This window comes from Symphalangus syndactylus, chromosome 10, assembly GCF_028878055.3.
Source record: "Symphalangus syndactylus isolate Jambi chromosome 10, NHGRI_mSymSyn1-v2.1_pri, whole genome shotgun sequence".
NCBI classification, from domain to species: Eukaryota; Metazoa; Chordata; class Mammalia; order Primates; family Hylobatidae; genus Symphalangus; species Symphalangus syndactylus.
Window position 1 is genome coordinate 93950964 of NC_072432.2, and position 23665 is coordinate 93974628.

General features: G+C 36.2%; 1 long non-coding RNA gene across 1 annotated transcript in view; it reads right to left on the reverse strand.

Moving 5' to 3' along the window:
- Positions 1 to 3659: 3659 nt before the first annotated feature.
- Positions 3660 to 23665, reverse strand: part of LOC134731594 (uncharacterized) — a 50845-nt gene continuing 30839 nt past the window's right edge. Inside the window, exon 3 of the long non-coding RNA XR_010114009.1 lies at positions 3660 to 3788. This is a non-coding gene — a long non-coding RNA (uncharacterized lncRNA). The remainder of the gene's footprint in view (positions 3789 to 23665) is intronic.

Here is a 23665-nt window from a genome sequence, read left to right on the forward strand (position 1 = left end):
AGCTTTCGAAAACCTTGTCCATAAGGAATTTTTACTATTACACCCGAAATGAGTGTTCCCTAGAAAAACCCCATTTACAGAGCTTGCGTTCATTTGATTTGATTCAGAGATCACCCAGGGCATTTGCCAAAAACAATCAGCATCAATTGTTTACCATTGTAGGTACCTAAAGGGGCAATACCTATTGAACTAAATAGGAAGGTGGCATGAAAACTTGAAAATAAATATGAGGAATAAGAATACTTTAGGAGTCTTGAAAAGCTCCAACATTTTCCTGAGACTATACGAGGTTCTGTATAGAAGCAGAGTTGTGTACATACACAGGAGAATCCTGAGAAGGCCCTAAGCTTTCATCTCTGGCTAATTTTGAGGCTCTGCAAAAGCACTAAGTGAAGCTTAAGGCAGAGTTGTAAACTGCCATACAGTTGAATGAAAGTCCCAGCACACACACACACACACACACATACACATGCACATACACACACACACACACAAACACGCACACACACACGCCTCAAGAAAGAAATCTTGAGGTTCAAGTTATAGAAGAAAATCTCTGTCCAACCCTTAGCTGACCATTAAGCTAACCAATGAGACTCCAGTGGTTGCAAAAGACAAACACACAAACAAAAAACAAACCAACAACTTTACAAAATTAATCTTTAGAAGTCCCTAAAAAACCCAGCAAAACAACATCAACAACGGGAAACTTTAAGAAGAACAATACTATTACCAATATATACATTTTAAATGTCCAGTTTTCAACAAAAAGTTAAAAGACAAACACAGAAACTAAAAATATTATCCATACACAGAAAAAAATATCAATCGAAACTGTTTCTAAGGAAGTCCAGATTTTAAACATGCTAGACAGAGCTTTTAAACCAGTTATTACAAATATGTTTAAAGAATCAAAGGAAATTACATCTGAAGAATTGAAGAAAAGACTGAGGATGATTTCTCACCAAATAGAGACTGTCAACAAAGAGAGAGAAATTATAAAAACAAACAAAATATTCTGAAGTTAAAAATTATAAAAATTGAAATTTAAAAATTCACTTGAGGTGCTCTGTAACAGATTTAAGCTGGTAGAAAAGAAATCAAGCAACGTAAAGATAGATCAATCAAGGTTATCCAATATCAGTAACAGAAGGAATGTTGAAAAATAATCAGTGCCTCAGAGGGCCCATAAAGAAAGCGTAGTAATTTGAGACATATATGTACTTTTTGAGGATTAAAAAGAGTCTGAAATTAAAATGCAAAAACTGACAGAATTGAAGTGAGAAATGCAGGATATAAAAACGGCAGTGGAAGACTTCAGTATCCCCAAGTTTAAGAATGGATAGAACAATCTGATAAAATATTTTTATAAAGTGTAAGACATAAAAAACACTGTATACATCCTCCCCCTAAAAGACATATATCCCCCTAAAAGTATATATTCTGCTGGTGTTGAGTGGACTCTTCTGTAGAATATATACTTTTCAATTCCAAAGGGAATATTTTCCACTATATGTTACATTTTAGGCTATAACACAAGCCTCAACAAATTTTAAAGCATTTTAAAGCATAACTTTGTAAAAACAGTTTTTTAGACTAAATTAGAAATTAGTTGTAGAAGAACTTTGGCAAATTCACAAATATATTGATATTAAATAACACACACCTGAATAATGAGTCAAAGGATAAAGAACAAATAAATTAATAAATAATTTGAGATAAATACATATACATACATAGTAAGTGTATATAGAATCAACAGTACATATGTCTATATATATATTAACTGTATATAGAATTAACAGTCAGAAATAATCTCATATTTATTGTCAATTGTTTTTCAACAAGGGTACCAAGACAATTAAAAAGGGAACAGTTTTTCAACAAATGGTGATGGGACAACTAAACATGCACGGGAAAATGAATGAAGTTCAACCCCAACATGATACACTAAAATTAATGTAATATGAATCACAGATGTAAGTGTGAGAGATATCACTATAGAACTATTAGAAGAAAACATAAAAGTAACTCTCTGATACTTTAAATAGGAGATGTTCCACATCAGTGGAAAAAACCGCACACACACAAAATAGATGAATTGGACTTCATCAATATTAAACATTTTTATGCTTCAAATGACACCATTAAGAAAGTGAAAAGACCAACCACATAATGGGAAAAAAATAATTGCAAGCCATGTATCTTATATCTGATAAGGGACTTGTATCTAGATTATTTAAAGAACTCTCACAATTCAACAATGAAAAGCCAAATGACAATTTTAAAATAAGCAAAAGTCTTGAACAAACATTTTTCGAAGATAGTGTAACAATGGCCAATCAACGCATTAAAAGATGGTTTACGTCATTAGCTATTAGGATTATGCAAATCAAAACCATAATGAGATACCCATTCACACCCCCAAGAGGATGGCCAAAATCAAAAGGACAGACAAGCCTTGGTAAGATATAAAGAAATTGAAAATCTTATACATTGCATGATAATTGTGAAAGATGCAACCACGGAGGAAAAAAGTTTGTCAGTTCCTCAAAATGTTAAATTTAGAGATAACAGATGATCAGCTATTTCATAAATAATTTTACATCCAAGATAAATTAAAACTTACATCTACACTAAAACATATACATGAATGTTCATACCAGCATTATTCATTATAGACAAAAAAGTAGAAATAACCCAATCATTCATAGGACAGATGAACAAATAAACAAAATATGACATATCCATACAATAGAAAATTACATGGCAATAAAAAGGAATAATGTGCTGATACATGCTACAATATGCATAAACATTGAAAACATTATGCTAACAGAAAGAAGCTAGTCACAAAAGAACATATGTTGTATAATGCGATTCATATAAAATGTCCAAAATAGGCATATCTATAGAAGCTGAAAGTAGGTTAGTGGTTGTCCCAGGCTGGAGTTGGGATGTGGAATCAGGAATAACTACTAAAGGATATAGGATTTATTTGAGGTGATGTCAATGTTCTAAAGTAGGAGGAACGATTGCATAATACATCTCTGTGAATATATTTTAAAATACTGAAGTGTATATTTTAAAATACTGAAGTGTGTATTTTAAAACGGTGAATTTTAGAATGTGAATTATATTTAATAAAGGTATTATACAAGCCATATTGCTGTGATTCACCCACATTGCTGCATGTGGATATATTTATTTATTTGATAGCTATATAATACTCATTGAGTTTTTATCACACTTCTGGTAACAGGCATTTGAGCTATCCACAGGTCTTTGGTAGAGTTAACAGGGCTGCAATGAGCATTTTTGTGTCTATCCTCAGCTACACAGGCATGAGAATTCCTCTCTTTGCTATGTAAGTTAAGACAGCATACAAACAGAAAAAAAAAATGAAACAGCTTGAGTTGTGTGATCTGTATTTTTTTATTTCTTTGTTTTACCAAGTTTGAAATGATTGGAGGCAAAAAGGAACCAGGTAAAGTTAAATACAAATTAATTATTGCAGAAGCTTTCACATTTCTGGAAAGAGCAATAGGATGGTGCTACCCAGAGCCCAAGGTCACTGTAACACTAAGTCAGCTCTCTTGGAGACTTGGGAGACTAAGAAAGAATCCAGAAGCCTGCATTCACTGGCTGCTGCTGCTTTCTTGATTGCCACCATCCCTGCCACCAGAGTGCTGTCATCATCACTACTGCCACCATGGTTTCCATCACCACTACTGCTACTGCTGTTAATAACGTCACTGCCATGTTCTTGCTACAGCACCACTGCCAAACTGAAAGTAGGAATCATAGAAAAGTGGAGTTATTTTCCTGCAGATCATTGACAGAACGAAGCAGTAAACCAGCTGGCAAGGACATCTGGGAAACGTAGTTTATAGACCTCTGACATGGCAAGACAGAGCAAAGTACTGAGAGCAAGTGTGGAAATGAGAGGCACCTAATGCTTTCCAGCACAGTCCAAACTCTTGAACACATAGTATCCTTATAGATCTGCCTACCAATGTCTTATCTTCTATATAATAACAATTAAACTATATCTTATTTTTCAATAACAGAAAGCCACTAGACTTCATACAAAGATGCACTCTCCCAAAACTGCACCAAGTCCATGAATTCATTTCTAGAAATGTTAATTGCCCCACTAACATAGTCACAAGACATCTAAATAGTCTACAGCATAAAGACAAAATCATAAAGCTAACCATGGACAGCTTTTACAATTTAAGTTAATAAGGAAAAGGAAAATAACAAAATGCCTAATATATTAAACATGTACATAATGCACAAAGTAAAAAAGATCCACAGCTACTACAGTCCTTGTTTCTATAACTGGTCTCAAGGCTATAGTTTTTATTTGTCACTTTTATATTGATTCTCCATTCTACATTTTCTTCTCCCTCATTTGGTGTCTCAGCTGGTCAAGATTCCTAATGAGATGAATCAAACTTTCTTTGCTGAAGAATAAGAATCATTGGCAGAACTAGGTTTCAAATTTAATTTTCTTCCCTCAATTGTGTATGGAGTCAATTAATCTAGACAATATAGTAGCTTTCTTGTATAGCTGCTTATTAAATGGCAAGAGGAACTTCTAATTTTAGTTCTAAGGAACAATATTTTTGTCATCTAGCAAAAATAACCTTTCTTTTAAGGAAGAGGTAAAATATTTACAACTGAGTTATTTAAGAGCAAAAATTGAGACTAGACACTCTTGCATCTATTTTTTAATTCCCAGATATGAGCATTTAACCCCTAAAGAAGTGGCATTTAGAGAAGGCATTCCTTAGATTATAGAAGAAGCTCAAATATTTGGAAAAAGCAGTACTGGAAAGGAAACTGTATTAATTAGCCCCTACGATTTGTACTTTGCTCTATGCTTCCTTCTCAGAGTAGGACTTCTTGCTTAAAAGGTTTCATTCCTGAAGATCCCTAAATTGCAACTAATTACCCCTAAGCCAATGCCAGTGGATAAAGAAAAGATCTCTTAAAGTTCCTTTCCAACTTAATTATCCCACAGATGTAATAGCCCTGCTTCCAGCAAAAGCAAATCCTCATCTCAATGGCTTAACACTCACTGATTTATAATAATGATTCTTCAAATCATCCAGTGGGTTCTAAGGTTTTTTTCCATTTTGTTGTTTTCTCTCAGTTACTCCTTTGGAGTTTATCTTGGGTAAGGCTGTGCCAGTGCAGCATCTTGCTAGTAACTGAATAAAAAAGCATGCAGAACTGTGTGACAAGTGTATAGAAGCTGTTTAATCATTGGTGCATGGTTTATTTCCTTGCTGATATCCAATAGATAAGGAGGTATTTAAATCACTTTACTAAATATTGTTTAAATCAAATTCCAGAAGGAATAAAATTCCATGTATCCATACGTTACCACAGCTAAAAGTATAACACCTTGTTGGAAATTGACTCCAGAGACAGTTTGAATATCACAAATAAAATCAGATTACTTTATAATTGCATCTTGTTTTTAACCAAAAGAGTTATTACCCTAGGCTGAATGCCTGCTTCATTCACTAGACATGAGATTTAATTATTCAAAATTGTTTCCAAAACCAAATATACGCTCAAAACATGAACACTTGATTACATGAAACATGAAATCACTAATAAAAAATTGCAAAAGAAAAAAACCCAAGAAAAATATGATTCATGGAAATGTACACTAAAATAGGAATTGCCAAAAAGGATTTCCAAATAATTTACCTTAAAATATATATACAAAATTCTGACGTCACTTCAAAATAGTCAGCAATCTTTTAGCTATATTGTTTGTGATTTTCTTAGAATGTGTTAATTAAATAATTTATTGTGAGATAATCACATATTCACATAGAGTTATAAGAAATACTATAGAGTGGCCCCTTATACTTTTCATAATATCTAGTTTCCCCCAGTGGTAGTATCTTGCAAAACAATGATGAAATAAAACATCCCAGATGTTGACATTGGTACAGATTACCACAAAAGCCCTCAAATCAACCATTTATACTTATATCTACTTCCCTCCTAACCATCCTCCACCAATCTTTCCTCATCCCTGAGAAATCATTAATATGTTCTTTATTTGTATAATTTTATCACTTCAAGAATGGTGTATAAGTGGAGTGTAACCTTTTGGAGTTGGCTGTTTCTCATTCAGCATTATTCTCTAGCAATTCATCCAGGTTACTGTATATTAACAGTCCCTTCCTGTTCATTGCAGTGTGCTATTCCATGGTGTGCAGGAACCACAGTTTGTTTTTCCATCCACCTAATGAAGGACATCTGGGGCAATTCTAGTTTCAAGTTATTACAAATAAAACTGTTATGAACATGTGTGCCCAGATGGTAGTATAAATGTAAGTTTTCATTTCTCTGGGATAAGTTTCCAGGACTGCAATTGCTGGGTAGTATGGTAATTGCTTATTTAGTTTCATCAGAAACTGCCAAAATGTCTTCCAGAGTGAGTGTATCATTTTACGTTTCTACCAGCACTGCAAGTGTCATCTACTTTCTCTCTCTTATCAACAGCATTTGCTGTTCTTGTTTTTGTTGTAACATTTTACATTTGCATTCTTTCACTAACATTTTGTAAATTATCAGCATACAAGTCTCCTGTGACTTTGCTGAACTCACTGACTAATAAAGCTCCAGTTATTTCATCAATTTCTTAGGCTTCTTTATGTAGACAATTATGTCTTCTGCAAATACAGATTTCTTCATTTCCAATGTATATTTCTTTTTGGTGCCCTCACTGGCTAGAACTTCCAGTATTAATAAGAATAAGAATGATATGAATAAGAATGATAAGAGGGACCATTTTTGTCTTTTTTTTTTTCTCTTAAGAGAAAGGAATTCAACTATTCACCATTTAGTAAAGTATTATCTGTAGATTTTAGATGCTCATTATGAAGGTTAGGAAATTTCCCTCTATTCCTCCTGTGTGGAGAGATCTCATAAATGAGTGTTGAATTTTGTCAAGTGATTTTTCTGCACAGTTAATATGATCATGTGATTTTTCTTCTTAGTCTATTAACATAATGAATTACTATAATGCATTTTTAAATATTAAATTAGCCTTACATCTCTGGAATAAATCTCACTTGATCTTGATGTCTAATTCTTTTAATATACTGCTAAGTTCTATTTGCTCGTATTTGGATAAGAATTTGTACATTATATTCATAATATTTGTGTTTAGTTTTCCGCTTTTTAAATATTGTTTTCCAGTTATGTAGTGGCCTCAAAAATATTTGGAAGTATAAGTTCATAATTGCTTATTTAAGCACTTTCATTATGACTGGTTCAAACTCATTGTTGGATAATACTAAGATCACTGCTGTCTTGGTGTTGGCATTTATTGACTGTCTATTCATCCATGCTGATAATATCTCAGAGACTGGTATGGTTCATTATTATTAAAATCTGGATATTTTGAGTATTATATTATGAGACACTGAATCTTATTTAAACCTTCTTTGGTAGTGAGCTTCCTCTGATACTGCTCCAGCAGGGCATGGGGAACTATCATCTCCTTATTGCCAGGTCAGATGAGGTGCCCAGTTTCTGCATTCAGCCTCCATTTATACATGATGAGAGTAGGGGCTTGCTATTGTCTGAATGTTGGTGGTCCACCTGAAACTTCTATGTTAGAACCTAATACACAACAAGAGGTTATTGAGGGACAGGGCCTTTGAGGAGATGAATAAGTCATGAGGATGGAGGCTTCATGAAAGGGATTAGTGTCTTTATAAAAGAGGTTGAAGACAGGGTACTGTATTAGTCTGTTTTCATGCTGCTCATAAAGACGTACCTCAGACTGGGAAGAAAAAGAGGTTTAACTGGTATATAGTTCCGCATGGCTGGGGAGGCCTCAGAATCATGGAAGGTGGCAAAAGGCACTTCTTACATTGCGGCAGCAAGACAGAATGAGGAAGAAGCAAAAGCAGAAACCCCTGATAAACCCATCAGATCTCATGAGACCTATACATTATCATGAGAATAGCATGGAAGAGACCAACTCTCATGATTCAATTACCTCCCCCTGGGTCCCTCCTGCATTACAGGGGAATTCTGGGAGATACAATTCAAGTTGACATTTGGCTGGGAACACAGCCAAACCATATAATTCTGCCTCTGGCCCCTCCAAATACATGTCCTCACTTTTCAAAACAAATCATGCCTTCCCAACAGTCCCACGAAGTCTTAACTCATTTCAGCATTAATTCAAAAGTCCACAGTCCAAAATCTCATTTGAAAAAAGGCAAGTCCCTTCCACCTATGAGCCTGTAAAATCAAAAGCAAGCTAGTTACTTCCTAGATACAATGGGGGTACAGGCATTGGGTAAATACAGCCATTCAAATGGGAGAGATTGGCCAAAACAAAGGGGTTACAGGGCCCATGCAAGTCTGAAACACAGTGGGGTAGTCAAATTTTAAAGCTTCAGAATGATCTCCTTTGACTCCAGGTCTCACATCCAGGTCACACTGATGCTAGAGTATGTTCCCATGGTCTTGGGTAGCTCTGCCCCTGTGGCTTTGCAGGGTATAGCCTAACTCTTAGCTGCTATCACGGTCTGGCCTTGAGTGTCTGCAGCTTTTCCAGGTGCACAATGCAAGCTGGGGATACACCCAAACCAGATCATGTACACACACCTTGTACCATGTGAGTACACACAGAAGGCACCACCTATGAGGAACAGGCCCTCACCAGACACTGAGGTTGCCTGTACCTTGATCAGAAGACTGACATGGATCTCTCTAAGCTAAAGTCATAGTGTTAACTGAGCTGCATTCCTTTTTGGCAGCTCTCGGGAAAAAACCCTTCCTTATCTTACCCATTTTCCAGAGGCTGCTCACATTTTTTGGCTTTTTGTCCCCTTTGTTCTTCAAAACCAACCATATTGGGTCACTTCCTTCTTAGATTTCCATTTCTCTGGCTGTCTTCTTTCTCCTTCTTTTAAAAACCTTTGTAGTTATATTGGGCACATCTGAATAATCCAGGATAACCTCACTATTTTAAGATCAGCTGATTTACAATTTTAATTGTGTCTTCAAATGTATTTCCCCTTTGCCATGGAATGTAACAGATTTACAAGTTATGAAGACTAAGACATGGACATTATAGGTCTATTATTCTGCCTATTACACTCAGAATAATTGTCATCGTTTGTGCAATAAATTTCTTAAAGGCCAGAACAATTCATATGTGAATTATATATTCAGAGTTTGGCAAGATATCCTTGTGAGCTAACCCCAAACATCATCCAACCTTCTTCATACATTTTAATTCTTTATTTATTGCTATTGGTGAGGAATTGGGATAGGAGAAGTGTCTTAGACTTGAATTAGAAAGCTCTAATCAAGGTTACTTATATTTTTCTGATGTGAAAACATTTTAGCATAAGTTATGTTAGCAATAAATGAAGAGGAAAAATAGAATAATTGCACTAGGAATCTGATTTATTCACCTCTTTCCTACACTTCTGCATGCTGAGGACAGGAAGAGGATATAAAGGGGGAAGGAGAGACTCAAACACCACCTCACTTTGTTCCTCCAGGTTGTACAAAGGTGAAGATGTCCTGACTATGATAGATCTCATTCTGGGCAGTTAGATCATCAATAGGTGAGTACAGGACAGGTAACCTGATAATATTGAGAAGAAGGTAGGTTATGATGTTGTTCCCTCATGAGGTGACTGGCTTGAGGTTTTGTTGTTGTTGTTGTTGTTTGAGAGAGTCTTGCTGTGTTGCCAGGCTAGAGTGCAGTGGCACAATCTCTGCTCACTGCAAACTCTGCCTCCTCCCCGGTTCAAGCGATTCTCCTGCCTCAGCCTCCTGAGTAGCTGGGACTACAGGTATGCGCCCCCATGCCTAGTTAATTTTTGTATTTTTAGTAGAGACGGGGTTTCACCATGTTGGCCAGGATGGTCTCGATCTCTTGACCTCGTGATCCGCCCTCCTCTGCCTCCCAAAGTGCTGGGATTATAAGCATAAGCCACTGCGCCTGGCCCGGCTTGAGGTTTTAACCTTAGTTTTGCAAATTAGAATCTGGCAACTAATTGAATGAATTGGACTGTTGGTACCATCTACTTGACTTTCCATCACCAGGGATGGGTCTAAGTGCCCCAATCCATTTTCACAAAGGTTTACAAAATATTTTCTAATTTCCATTACAAATCACCTGTCTCCGGGAACTACCTTATATTAACATAATTAGCTAAAATATTTAGTAAAATTATTTATATATATAACATGTCTATATACTAAATTTTATGTTGCATGTTTTTGTACCAAAAATAATAACTTTTTACTTTATAATGTTTATATTTTAAAATGCTGACATAGGTATTATTTTTACAGAATCCATGAAAAAATGCATTAGCATTATGTTCTATATATAGTGAAGGAGGAAAAATAAAGACAAAAAATACAGTCTAGAAAATATCCAAACGCATAGATGATATAAAGTACACTATTTCAAAGAGGAAGGTATATACACACAGCAAGATTTAACATTGTCATTTGACAATGACAGTTGAAGAAATATATTTGGGCCTCAGTTTCATGGTTGCAGTATTTAACCAGTAACACCATTAGCGTCATCTTAAAATAGAAGTCGATAAACTTTTTACCAGTTCACAAAAAAAGAAACTCATTATTTTTTCTTGTTGAATAGAAAGTTTATTTTATACATGAAAAAATTTGACAGAAAGTATGCCATGTAATTAATTAAGGACATCAAGAGACCTTACTAAAGCAGAATCCAGGGGCATTGCAGGCAGTAATGTAAGTAACAATTCTTCGACACATCTCATTTTGTCAATATAACGTCAACAGAACTTGACAGCTGTTTATACATAGGCATGGCATTTATCTTTCTTCTGTTATTCTAGAACGTGACACTAAAGAAATATACGGATCATTGAAGCACCCATCGGCACATAAAATTTAAAATTCAGCATATCTTAGATTTTTCATGATAAACAAAAACATTTAGATAATTGTGCATTAAATTATTTCCATTAAAAACATTAGAATCTAAAAGCTTAGTTGATAAAGTATGAATACTGATTCTCTTTCTATTTTCTCCTTGTGAGCCATTATGATTACAGCAGAAGTGACAATGAGAGACACTTCCATTGATTTTATGCCTGTTGAGATATGGCCTTAATGGCACCAGGATGTTTCTACCTTTTGACACTTAAGTTCATTATTACAAGTCAGTGAAGTGTCTCCCAAGAGTGACTCCTTCACTAAGCTTTGTACTGTTACTCTCTTCACAATAAGGCATTTATTCTTGATGTTCTTTCATACATGAGGCAGGAATTCACAAAGATGTCAAAAAAAAAGATTGTATAATGAAATAAGTTTGAAGGACAAACTGCAAAACTGTTTGCTTCCCACAAAATACCATGGAGAAATCAAAGTAACTACTGAATATAAATTATATAATTATGCTAAAATAAATATAGAATATAAATAATAAAGCATCAAGTATAAGTTTTGCTATGTAGTATTAAATAATTAGGCAGAAAAGGTGGGAGGTGTAGCCTTTGGGAAGTAATACCATGATGAGAGTGGAGCCTTCATTAATAGGATTAGTACCTTTATAAAGGGCACCCCTGAGGGCTTGCTCACCTTCTTTCTGTCATGTGAATATACAACAATAAGTTGGCAGTCTGTAACCCAGAAGAGGACCAGCACTACTACTCAACCATGCTGATATCCTGATCTTGGAATTTTCTCCTCCAGAACTGTGAGAAATAAATTTTTATTTATAAGCCACGCAGTCAGTTTGTTATAGCAGCCTGAACTGAATAAGACACCTGTACTAATATATGCTATATTTTAAAAGACTTTCTGTAACAATATAGAACAAATTTTATGGGCTATCTACATGATACTCAAAACACTGACTGTTACCAGTACTTCCAGTATAAAATAGTGCATACTATAGGAACTAATAAGCACATTTCAAAAAAAGAGTTCAAATAAAATAATTTAGACAAGTCTAAAACAATTGAGATATCAAAAATTGAGATATCAAAAATTGAGATATAATTTTATAATTCAAATTTGATTTTCATGCATATTAAATGAAAAACAAGAATGAATGCCATCTCAGCAAATATGAAAACCCAGTTGTGATAGCTATTATTACTATTCTCATCTCAAAAAATAAGAAACTGAGATGTAAAATGTTTGAGTGAAGCATCAGCATATCTATAGTGGAAAGCAGTGAATATGGGACAATCTAGGTTTTCTGACATCAATTCCATATTCTTTCTACTATATGACATTCTTTTTCTGCGCTTGGATCCAAACTACAGAATTGCAACAATGCCATATGTATATACCTACATAGTGATGCATAAACAACTCACCAGTTATATTCTGAAAATACTTTTTGTGTGTTCAGCAGTTTCACACATTTATTACGGACTAATGATAAATTTAAGCAGTAACAGAGCAAATATTTTCTTCTTACCTGGTCATGTTAACTAATACTGAGATTTTAGAACTATTACACAGAGAGCCAATGTAGTGAAATATATACATTCCATAACCAGGCACATAAAGCATGCGAAATAAACCTATAATTTAAAATTTACCTATCATTACATATATCAAAATATTTTAAGTTTTAATCTAAGGTTAAAACTATAATTGATTAGTTTAAAAATAAACACTTCAAATTATAAAAATAAAAAAATTATTGAATCATAAATCTGATGTTTCAGATAAAAAATGTTTGCAGATGTTGCAGATAGTGAAAAACTGCCATTCCATCACTTTCACTCTGTTGCTTTCAATGAACTTAAACATACAATGGACCCAAAAGTTCAACCTAAGATACAGCATTTAAAATTAAGCAATATAGCCAGGACACACAAAAAAGTTTATAGTTAATGAATGCAAGAATTAATTAAATTTGATTATATTTTCTAAAATAAATAAATAAATAGAGATATAACTGAGTTCCTCATCATATGACTCAATTTCAGATCCTACTGAGCAACTCCTGCTTTTCTCATTCTCAAAGAAAACATATATCTTAGGAATGTTACAAAATATTTTTATCTCTAAGAATCACAGGCATGAGGAAACCCTGAAAAAATACTGGAATTTTTTAAAAAATCAAATTTCAAAGTAAATATCATGGCTTTCAGGTAAAGGAGGATTTACACCTATGTTGGACAGCCTCCATTTGCCCCTCCAAACCTGTTCTCCACCCTTTTCCAACTTGCTCTGACCCCCAGAGGCTGACTACTGTGAAGTTAACCAGTGGGCTACAAGGCTTCTGGCTTCCTATTGTGTTCAGTCTATGGGAGGTTCTGGCTACAGATTAGAGGGCAAGCAGAGGGTGCTGCCAGCATATTTATTCCACCACTCTACCACCATTAGTTCCCTCCCTGTCAAAGTCTTGGTTTTCAGTAGTTATGTGGCTGTATTTCACAAGATCTTATAACCACTCTTTTCTCAATGTGAGGCCTACAGTGAGTGCATCCCTTATTGCTATTTCTGGGTGCTTCACCATATCTTGTTGGTTTCTCTTAATCCTGCACAGACCTCAGGATGCCGGTATGCTCATGTGCTTCTTGTTACCTTCTCTTCCCTCTTCTTCAATCTCTACTTTGATCTGCTGCACAATCTTCCTTCAATTCTTCCTTTAATCTTTCCCAAGGTGGCATAAACTAAACCAAATTGGTTTTTTTCCTCTAGTTATACTTTTTACATCACCTCACAGACTTTTTCATATTATAAATACATTCTCAGTAGGTGAATGCCCTCTTACCAAGGTAACTGGAGAGTGGCACACAAGCAATTTACACTGGGAGTTTAGCTGTTAGTCCAATTCAGCTGTCCTTGACTCCATTTTTGTGACTCCAATAATACATAGTACAGTGGTTCACCGGTATATGTAGGGGATTGGTTCCAGGACCCCCCACCCCACCGCCACATACCCACCTATACCAATATCCACGTATAACAATATCCACGCATATTCAAATTCCACAGTCAGCCCTGAAGAACCCATATATATGAAAAGTCAGTCTCCCTATACTGGGTTTCACATTGTGAGAATATTATATTTTTGATCCACATTTTGTTGAAAAAAAAAATCTTCATATAAGCAGAGTTGTGCAGTTCCAATCTGTGCTGATCAAAGGTCAACTGTATTATATAGCCCTGGTGTCTCTCTGTCTTTCTTTCTGTCTCTCCTGTGGTCTTTCTTTCTTTCTTTCTTCTTTCTCATTCTTTCTTTTCTTTTTTCTTTCTTTGTTAAATTTTTCTCTTATCTTTCTTTCATCTTTCTTTTTTTCTTTCTTTCCTTTTCCCTTTCTTCCTCTTTTCCTCTCTTTTTAAAATTTATTATTGAGTCTCTCCCTGAATTGACTATTTTTACCTTTTTATCTGATTGACCTTGACACCTTTCTCTTATTCAAAATAATGCCTACCTCAAATAGCTGTACAGCAGATCACGTAAAGCATTAGAATACAATTCTTAAATTAATTCAAATAAACTTTCAGCAAGTTGCTATGTTATTAACTAGCCTTATCAATGACACATTTGCAGGAAATTGCTTATTGTAAGGAAACATGCATTTGGACATCATTTTTCAATGATATCTGTATGTAGCAGGGAACCAATAGGAAGATAAGCAGAGCAGATATTTTCAATCCATCTCTGATATTGTTATCTTTGACATAAAGCTAACTTTAAAGTAGTGCCTGCTTCTTCAGCTTTTTTGCACTGATGGATAATAATAATAGCACAGTCACAGTTACATAAAGAATCCAGTCTCACCTACCATTGAAATCAGTATTCATAAGTGGCCACAAGACCAGTGGTAACAGCACCCTTTAAAAAAGGTATTCTAATCCCTTACATCTTTTTGACTGATGTATTTCTTTCTCTTGGTATGAACCTTCAGGTCTACTGTTTGGTTATTACTTATTTTTCAATTCTAAATATCATATTGTGGTCAAGGATTGATAATTCTTAGGTACTCGATCTCTGCCTTCTTTGGCTGACTTTAAACAGCAGATCATGTAAAGCTAAGAATATATTTCTTAAATTAATTCAAATAAACTTTCAGCAAGTTGCTATGTTATTAACTAGCCTTATCAGTGACATCTTTGTAGAAAATTGGTTATTGTAAGGAAACATGCATTTGGACATCATTTTTCAATTCTATTGACATTGTTTAAACTCTTCATTTTTTTTTTCTTGCTGACACTTTCTTACCAAAAAACAACTACAGAATCTACTGGCCATTTTCTCCCAGTTTGTTCCTTTTTCTGTTGTTGTTTAATTTTCTGACAGTTCAGTACCTTGTTTTCAGATTGTGATTCAAATTGATAATATCATTATTTGTTTAAGGAATCAGGATAAAGGAATTAGCAAAAAACAGACTTCATACATGTTAAGCAATCTTTTCATTTCGTTAAATTAGAAATTTATTTGGGCATTCATATAAATGCATTTTTATGTAGATTATACACTAGGAAACACAAAAAGTGTGCAATAATAAAATTGTCCATCATTTTAGAATCAAATGAATAACACAGCATTTTTGAGATTCAGTACTTTGATTTCTAGTTTCAAGATTTCTGTCATTAAAACAAAATTTGTGGCGGTTCCAAGGTGGCCAGATAGGAACAGCTCCAGTTTACAGCTCCCAGCGTCAGCGACATAGAAGACAGGTGATTTCTGCATTTCCAACTGAGGTACCAGGTTCATCTCACTGGGGCTTGTCAGACAGTGGGTGCAGGACAGTGGGTGTAGCCCACCGAGCATGAGCCATGAGCTAAAGCAAGGCAAGGTATCACCTCACCCAGGAAGCACGAGGGGTCAGGGAATTCCCTTTCCTAGCCAAGACAAGCTGTGACAGATGGCACCTGGAAAATCAGGTCACTCCCACCCTAATACTGCACTTTACCAATGGTCTTAGCAAACGGCACACCAGGAGATTATATCCTGTGCCTGGCTCAGAGAGTCCCATGCCCACAGAGCCTCGCTCGTTGCTAGCACAGCAGTCTGTGATCGAACCACAAGGCAACAGTGAGGCCGGGGGAGGGGTTCCTGCCATTGCTGAGGCTTCAGTAGGTAAACAAAGTGGCCCAAAAGCTCGAACTGGGTTGAGCCCATTGCAGCTCAAGGAAACCTGCCTGCCTCTGTAGACTCCAACTCTGGGGGCAGGGCTTAGCCAAACAAAAGGCAGCAGAAACCTCTGCAGACTTAAATGTCCCTGTCTGACAGCTTTGAAGAGAGTAGTGGTTCTCCCAGCACGGAGTTTGAGATCTGAGAATGGACAGACTGCCTCCTCAAGTGGGTCCCTGACCCCCAAGTAGCCTAACTGGGAGGCACCCCCCAGTGGAGGCAGAATGACACCTCACATGGCTGGGTACCCCTCTGAGACGAAGCTTCCAGAGGAATGATCAGGCAGCAACATTTGCTGTTCAGCAATATTCACTGTTCTGCAGCCTCTGCTGCTGATACCCAGGCAAACAGGGTCTGGAGCGGACCTCCAGCAAACTCCAACAGGCCTGCAGCTGAGGATCCTGACGGTTAGAAGGAAAACTAACAAACAGAAAAGACATCCACACCAAAATCTCATCTGTACATCACCATCATCAAAGACCAAAGGTAGATAAAACCACAAAGATTGAGAAAAAACAGAGCAGAAAAACTGAAAATTCTAAAAATCAGAGCACCTCTCCCCCTCCAAAGGAATGCAGCTCCTCACCAGCAATGGAACAAAGCTGGATGGAGAATGACTTTGACGAGTTGAGAGAAGAAGGCTTCAGATGATCAAACTTCTCCAAGCTAAAGGAGGAAGTTCGAACCCATCGCAAAGAAGATAAAAACCTTGCAAAAAGATTAGACGAATGGCTGACTAGAATAACCAGTGTAGAGAAGTCCTTAAATGACCTGATGGAGCTGAAAACCATGGCACGAGAACTAAGTGACACATGCACAAGCTTCAGTAGCTGATTCGATCAACTGGAAGAAAGGGTATCAGTGACTGAAGATCAAATGAATGAAATGAAGCAAGAAGAGAAGTTTAGAGAAAAAAGAGTAAAAAGAAACGAACCAAGACTCCAAGAAATATGGGACTATGTGAAAAGACCAAATCTACCTCTGATTGGTGTACCTGAAAGTGATGGGGAGAATGGAACCATGTTGGAAAACACTCTGCAGGATATTATCCAGGAGAACTTCCCCAATCTAGCAAGGCAGGCCAACATTCAAACTAAGGAAATACAGAGAATGCCACAAAGATACTCCTCAAGAAGAGCAACTCCAAGACACATAATTGTCAGATTCACCAAAGTTCAAATGGAGGAAAAAATGTTAAGGGCAGCCAGAGAGAAAGGTCAGGTTACCCACAAAGGGAAGCCCATCAGACTTACAGCGGATCTCTCAGCAGAAACTCTACAAGCCAGAAGAGAGTGGGGGCCAATATTCAACATTCTTAAAGAAAAGAATTTTCAACCCAGAATTTCATATCCAGCCAAACTAGCCTTCATAAGTGAAGGAGAAATAAAATCCTTTATAGACAAGCAAATGCTGAGAGATTTTGTCACCACCAGACCTGCCCTACAAGAGCTCCTGAGGGAAGCCCTAAACATGGAAAGCAACAACCGGTACCAGCCACTGCAAAAACATGCCAAACTGTAAAAACCATCGATGATAGGAAGAAACTGCATTAACTAATGAGCAAAATAACCAGCTAACATTATAATGACAGGATCAAATTCACACATAAAAATATTAACCCTAAATGTAAATGGGCTAAATGCTACAATTAAGACACAGACTGGCAACTTGGATAAAGAGTCAAGACCCTTGACTCTGAATACAGTGTGCTGTATTCAGGAGACGCATCTCACGTGCAGAGACACACATAGGCTCAAAATAAAGGGATGGAGGAAGAGCTACCAAACAAACGGAAAACAAAAAAAGGCAGGAGTTGCAATCCTAGTCTCTGATAAAACAGACTTTAAACCAACAAAGATCAAAAGAGACAAAGAAGGCAATTACATAATGGTAAAGGGATCAATTCAACAAGAAGAGCTAACTATCCTAAATATATATGCACCCAATATGGGAGCACCCATATTCATAAAGCAAGTCCTTAGAGACCTACAAAGGGACTTAGACTCCCACACAATAAGAATGGGAAAACTCAACACCCCACTGTCAACATTAGAAAGATCAAAGAGACAGGAAGTCAAAAAGGATTCCAGGAATTGAACTCTGCTCTGCACCAAGCGGACCTAATACACATCTACAGAACTCTCCACCCCAAATCAACAGAATACACATTCTTCTCAGAACCAGATCACACTTATTCCAAAATTGACCACAGAGTTGGAAGTAAAGCACTCCTCAGCAAATGTAAAAGAGCAGAAATTATAACAAACTGTCTCTCAGATCACAGTGCAATAAAACTAGAACTCAGGATTAAGAAACTCACTCAAAACCACTCAACTACATGGAAACTGAACAACCTGCTCCTGAATGACAACTGGGTACATAACAAAATGAAGGCAGAAATAAAGATGTTCTTTGAAACCAATGAGACAAAGACACAACATACCAGAATCTCTGGGACACATTTAATGCAATGTGTAGAGGGAAATTTATAGCACTAAATGCCCACAAGAGAAAGCCAGAAAGATCTAAAACTGACACCGTAATATCACAATTAAAAGAACTAGAGAAGCAAGAGCAAACACATTCAAAAGCTAGCAGAAGGCAAGAAATAACTAAGATCAGAGAAGAGCTGAAGGAGATAGAGACACAAAAAATGCTTCAAAAATCAATGAATCCAGGAGCTGGTTTTTTTGAAAAGATCAATAAAATTGATAGACTGCTAGCAAGACTAATAAAGAAGAAAAGAGAGAAGAATCAAATAGGTGCAATAAAAAATGATAAAGGGGATATCACCACCGATGCCACAGAAATACGAACTACCGTCAGAGAATACTATAAACACCTCTACGCAAATAAACTAGAAAATCCAGAAGAAATGGATAAATTCCTCAACACATACACCCTCCCAAGACTAAACCAGGAAGAACTTGAATCTCTGAATAGACCAATAACAGGCTCTGAAATTGAGGCAATAATTAATAGCTTACCAACCAAAAAAAGTCCAGGACCAGATGGATTCACAGCCGAATTCTACCAGAGGTACAAGGAGGACCTGGTACCATTGCTTCTAAAACTATTCCAATAAATAGAAAAAGAGGGAATCCTCCCTAACTCATTTTATGAGGCCAGCATCATCCTGATACCAAAGCCTGGCAGAGACGCAACAAAAAAAGAGAATTTTAGGCCAATATCCCTGATGAACATTGATGCAAAAATCCTCAATAAAATACTGGCAAACCGAATCCAGCAGCACATCAAAAAGCTTATACACCATGATCAAGTGGGCTTCATCCCTGGGATGCAAGGCTGGTTCAACATACACAAATCAATAAATGTAATTCAGCATATAAACAGAACCAAAGACAAAAACCACATACTTATCTCAATAGATGCAGAAAAGGCCTTTGACAGAATCCAAGAGCCCTTCATGCTAAAAACTCTCAATAAATTAGGTATTGATGAGACGTATCTCAAAATAATAAGAGCTATCTATGACAAACCCACGGCCAATATCATACTAAATGGGCAAAAACTGGAAGCATTCCCTCTGAAAACTGGCACAAGACAGGGATGCCCTCTCTCACCACTCCTATTCAACATAGTGTTGGAGGTTTTGGCCAAGGCAATCAGGCAGGAGAAAGAAATAAATCGTATTCAATTAGGTAAAGAGGAAGTCAAATTGTCCCTCTTTGCAGATGACATGATGGTATATTTAGAAAATCCCATCGTCTCAGCCCAAAATCTCCTTAAGCTGATAAGCAACTTCAGCAAAGTCTCAGGATACAAAATCAATGTACAAAAATCACAAGCATTCTTATGCACCAATAACAGACAAACAGAGAGCCAAATCATGAGTGAACTCCCATTCACAATTGCTTCAAAGAGAATAAAATACCTGGGAATCCAACTCACAAGAGATGTGAAGGACCTCCTTGAGGAGAATTACAAACCACTTCTCTATGAAATAAAAGAGGACACAAACAAATGGAAGAGCATTCCATGCTCATGGATAGGAAGAATCAATATCGTGAAAATGGCCATACTGCCCAAGGTAATTTACAGATTCAATGCCACCCCCATCAAGCTACCAATGACTTTCTTCACAGAATTGGAAAAAACTACTTTAAAGTTCATATGGAACCAAAAAAGAGCCCGCATTGCCAAGACAATCCTAAGTCAAAAGAACAAAGCGGGAGGCATCATGCTACCTGACTTCAAACTATACTACAAGGCTACAGTAACCAAAACAGCATGGCACTGTTACCAAAACAGAGATATAGACCAATGGAACAGAACAGAGCCCTCAGAAATAATACCACACATTGACAACCATCTGATCTTTGACAAACCTGACAAAAACAAGAAATGGGGAAAGGATTCCCTATTTAATAAATGGTGCTGGGAAAACTGGCTAGTCATATGTAGAAAGCTGAAACTGGATGCCTTCCTTACACCTTGTACAAAAATTAATTCAAGATGGATTAAAGTCTTAAATGTTAAACCTAAAACCATAAAAATCCTAGAAGAAAACCTAGGCAATACCATTCAGGACACAGGCATGGGCAAGGGCTTCATGTCTAAAACACCAAAAGCAATGGCAGCAAAAGCCAAAATTGACAAATGGGATCTAATTAAACTAAAGAGCTTCTGCACAGCAAAAGAAATTACCATCAGAGTGAACAGACAACCTACAGAATGGAAGAAAATTTTTGCAATCTACTCATCAAAGAGTATCTAATATCCAGAATCTACAAAGAACTCAAACAAATTTACAAGAAAAAAACAAACAACCCCATCAAAAAGTGGGTGAAGTATATGAACAGACACTTCTCAAAAGAAGATATTTATGCAGCCAACAGACACATGAAAAAATGCTCATCATTACTGGCCTTCAGAGAAATGCACATCAAAACCACAATGAGATACCATCTCACACCAGTTAGAATGGCGATCATTAAAAAGTCAGGAAACAACAGGTGCTGGAGAGGATGTGGAGAAATAGGAACACTTTTACACTGTTGGTGGGACTGTAAACCAGTTCAACCATTGTGGAAGACAGTGTGGCGATTCCTCAAGGACCTAGAACTAGAAATACCATTTGACCCAGCCATCCCATTACTGGGTATATACCCAAAGGATTATAAATCATGCTGCTATAAAGACACATGCACACGTTATGTTTATTGTGGCACTATTCACAATAGCAAAGACTTGGAACCAACCCAAATATCCGTCAATGATAGACTGGATTAAGAAAATGTGGCACATATACACCATGGAATACTATGCAGCCATAAAAAAAAATGAGTTCATGTCCTTTGTAGGGACATGGATGAAACTGGAAACCATCATTCTCAGTAAACTATCGCAAGGACAAAAAACCAAACACCACATGTTCTCACTCATAGGTGGGAACTGAACAATGAGAACACTTGGACACAGGAAGGGGAACATCACACACCGGGGCCTGTTGTGGGGTGAGGGGGGAGGGGGGAGTGATAGCATTAGGAGATATACCTAATTTAAATGATGAGTTAATGGGTGCAGCACACCAACATGGCACATGTATACATATGTAACAAACCTGCACGTTGTGCACATATATCCTAGAACTTAAAGTATATTTAAAAAAAAAAAAAAAACTGAACCCCTTCCTTTTACCATATAAAAAAATTAACTCAAGATGGATTAAAAATTTAAATGTAAGGCTTCAAACTATAGAAATGCTAGAAGAAAACCTAGAAAACACCCTTCTGCACATCTGCCTTGTGAAATAATTTATGACTAAGTCCTCAAAACCAATTGCAACAAAAATGAAAATTGACAAGTGGGACCTAATTAAACTAAAGAGCTTCTGCACAGCAAAAGAAACTATTAACAGAGTAAACAGATAACCTACAGAATGGGAGAAAATATTGGCAAGCCATACATTAGACAAAGGCCTAATCTCCAGAATCTATAAGGAACTTAATTCAACAAACAAAAACTAAATAATCCCATTAAAAAATAGGCAAAAGATATGAACAGACACTTCACAAAAAAAGACATACAAGTAGCCAACAAATATATGAAAAAATTCTCATCATCACTAATCATCAGAGAAAGGCAAATCAAAACCACAATGAGATACCATTTCACACCAGCCAGATGGCTATTATAAGAAAGTCGAAAATCAACAGATGCTGTCAAGGCTGTGGTGAAAAGGGTACATTTATACACTGTTGGTGGAAATGTAAGTTCGTTCACCCACTGTGGAAAGCAGTTTAAAGATTTCTCAAAGAATTTAAAACAGAACTACCATTGAACCTGGCAATCTCATTACTGGGTCCCTGAAATCTCATTACCCAAAGGAAAGTAAATACTGCTACCAAAAAGACACATGAACTCATAATGTTCATTGCACCACTGTTCACAATCGCAAAGACATGGAATCAACCTAGATTCCCATCAGTGGTGGACTGGATAAAGAAACTGTGGTACATATACACCATGGAATACTACACAGCCATAAAAAAATGACATTATGTCCTTTGCAGCAACATGAATGCAGCTGGAGGCCATTATCCTATGCAAGTTAATGCAGAAACTGAAAACCAAATACCACTTGTTCTCATTTATAAGTGGGAACTAAACATTGGGTACTCATAGACATAAAGATGGCAGCAATAAACACTGGAAACTACCAGAAGGAGGAGTGGGGAAAGGGGAAGGGTTGAAAAACTAACTATTGGGTACTATGCTCACTACCTGAGTGATGGATTCATTTCTATCCCAAACCTCAGCATCACCCAGTATACCAATATACCCATGTAACCAACCTGTACATATACCCCCTAAATCTAAAATAAAGGTTGAAATTCTGAAAAAGATTTAAAAAAATTTGTAGAGAATCAGGACAAGACATTTTAGTATGTGAAAGATCTATATTGTATGCCCTTATTATATTTGTCTAGAGAGGATAATTGCCTTCAAAGTCAAACTACTCAAGAGAAAGCAAAGGAACTATAAACTTGGAATACAAGCAAAGGTTGATGATAATAAATTACATATTATAATGATATATTATTGAATAAAGTATTTTTGAAGCTTCTTCCTAAATTCATAAAAGTTTGGACATCAGATATAAATTTCAGGAAAAAATATTGTTGTTGAATTACATCATAACTAGTTCTGCATTTTCTTTTTCTTGCATATTAAGGTATTTTTCAATATGTCCTTCCAATAATAATATTTATATTTTTCTTAATTCAAAACATAAAATTTATACAATGGTCAAGAGCTCATCCTCTTGAGTTTAAAATTTTGTACCTAAAAGTAACAAGGAAGGAAATACTGTTTTAACAATATTCCCTATTTTTTTATTAACTGCCTTTTGTGAGGAGGGGCAAGGATCTCTCTGGAGTCAAAGACAGGCCATGTTGCCACATAATACCTTATTTTAAAGATGATTTAAGCACAGAGTGGGTAAAAAACATGCATTATTGGACTTTGAGT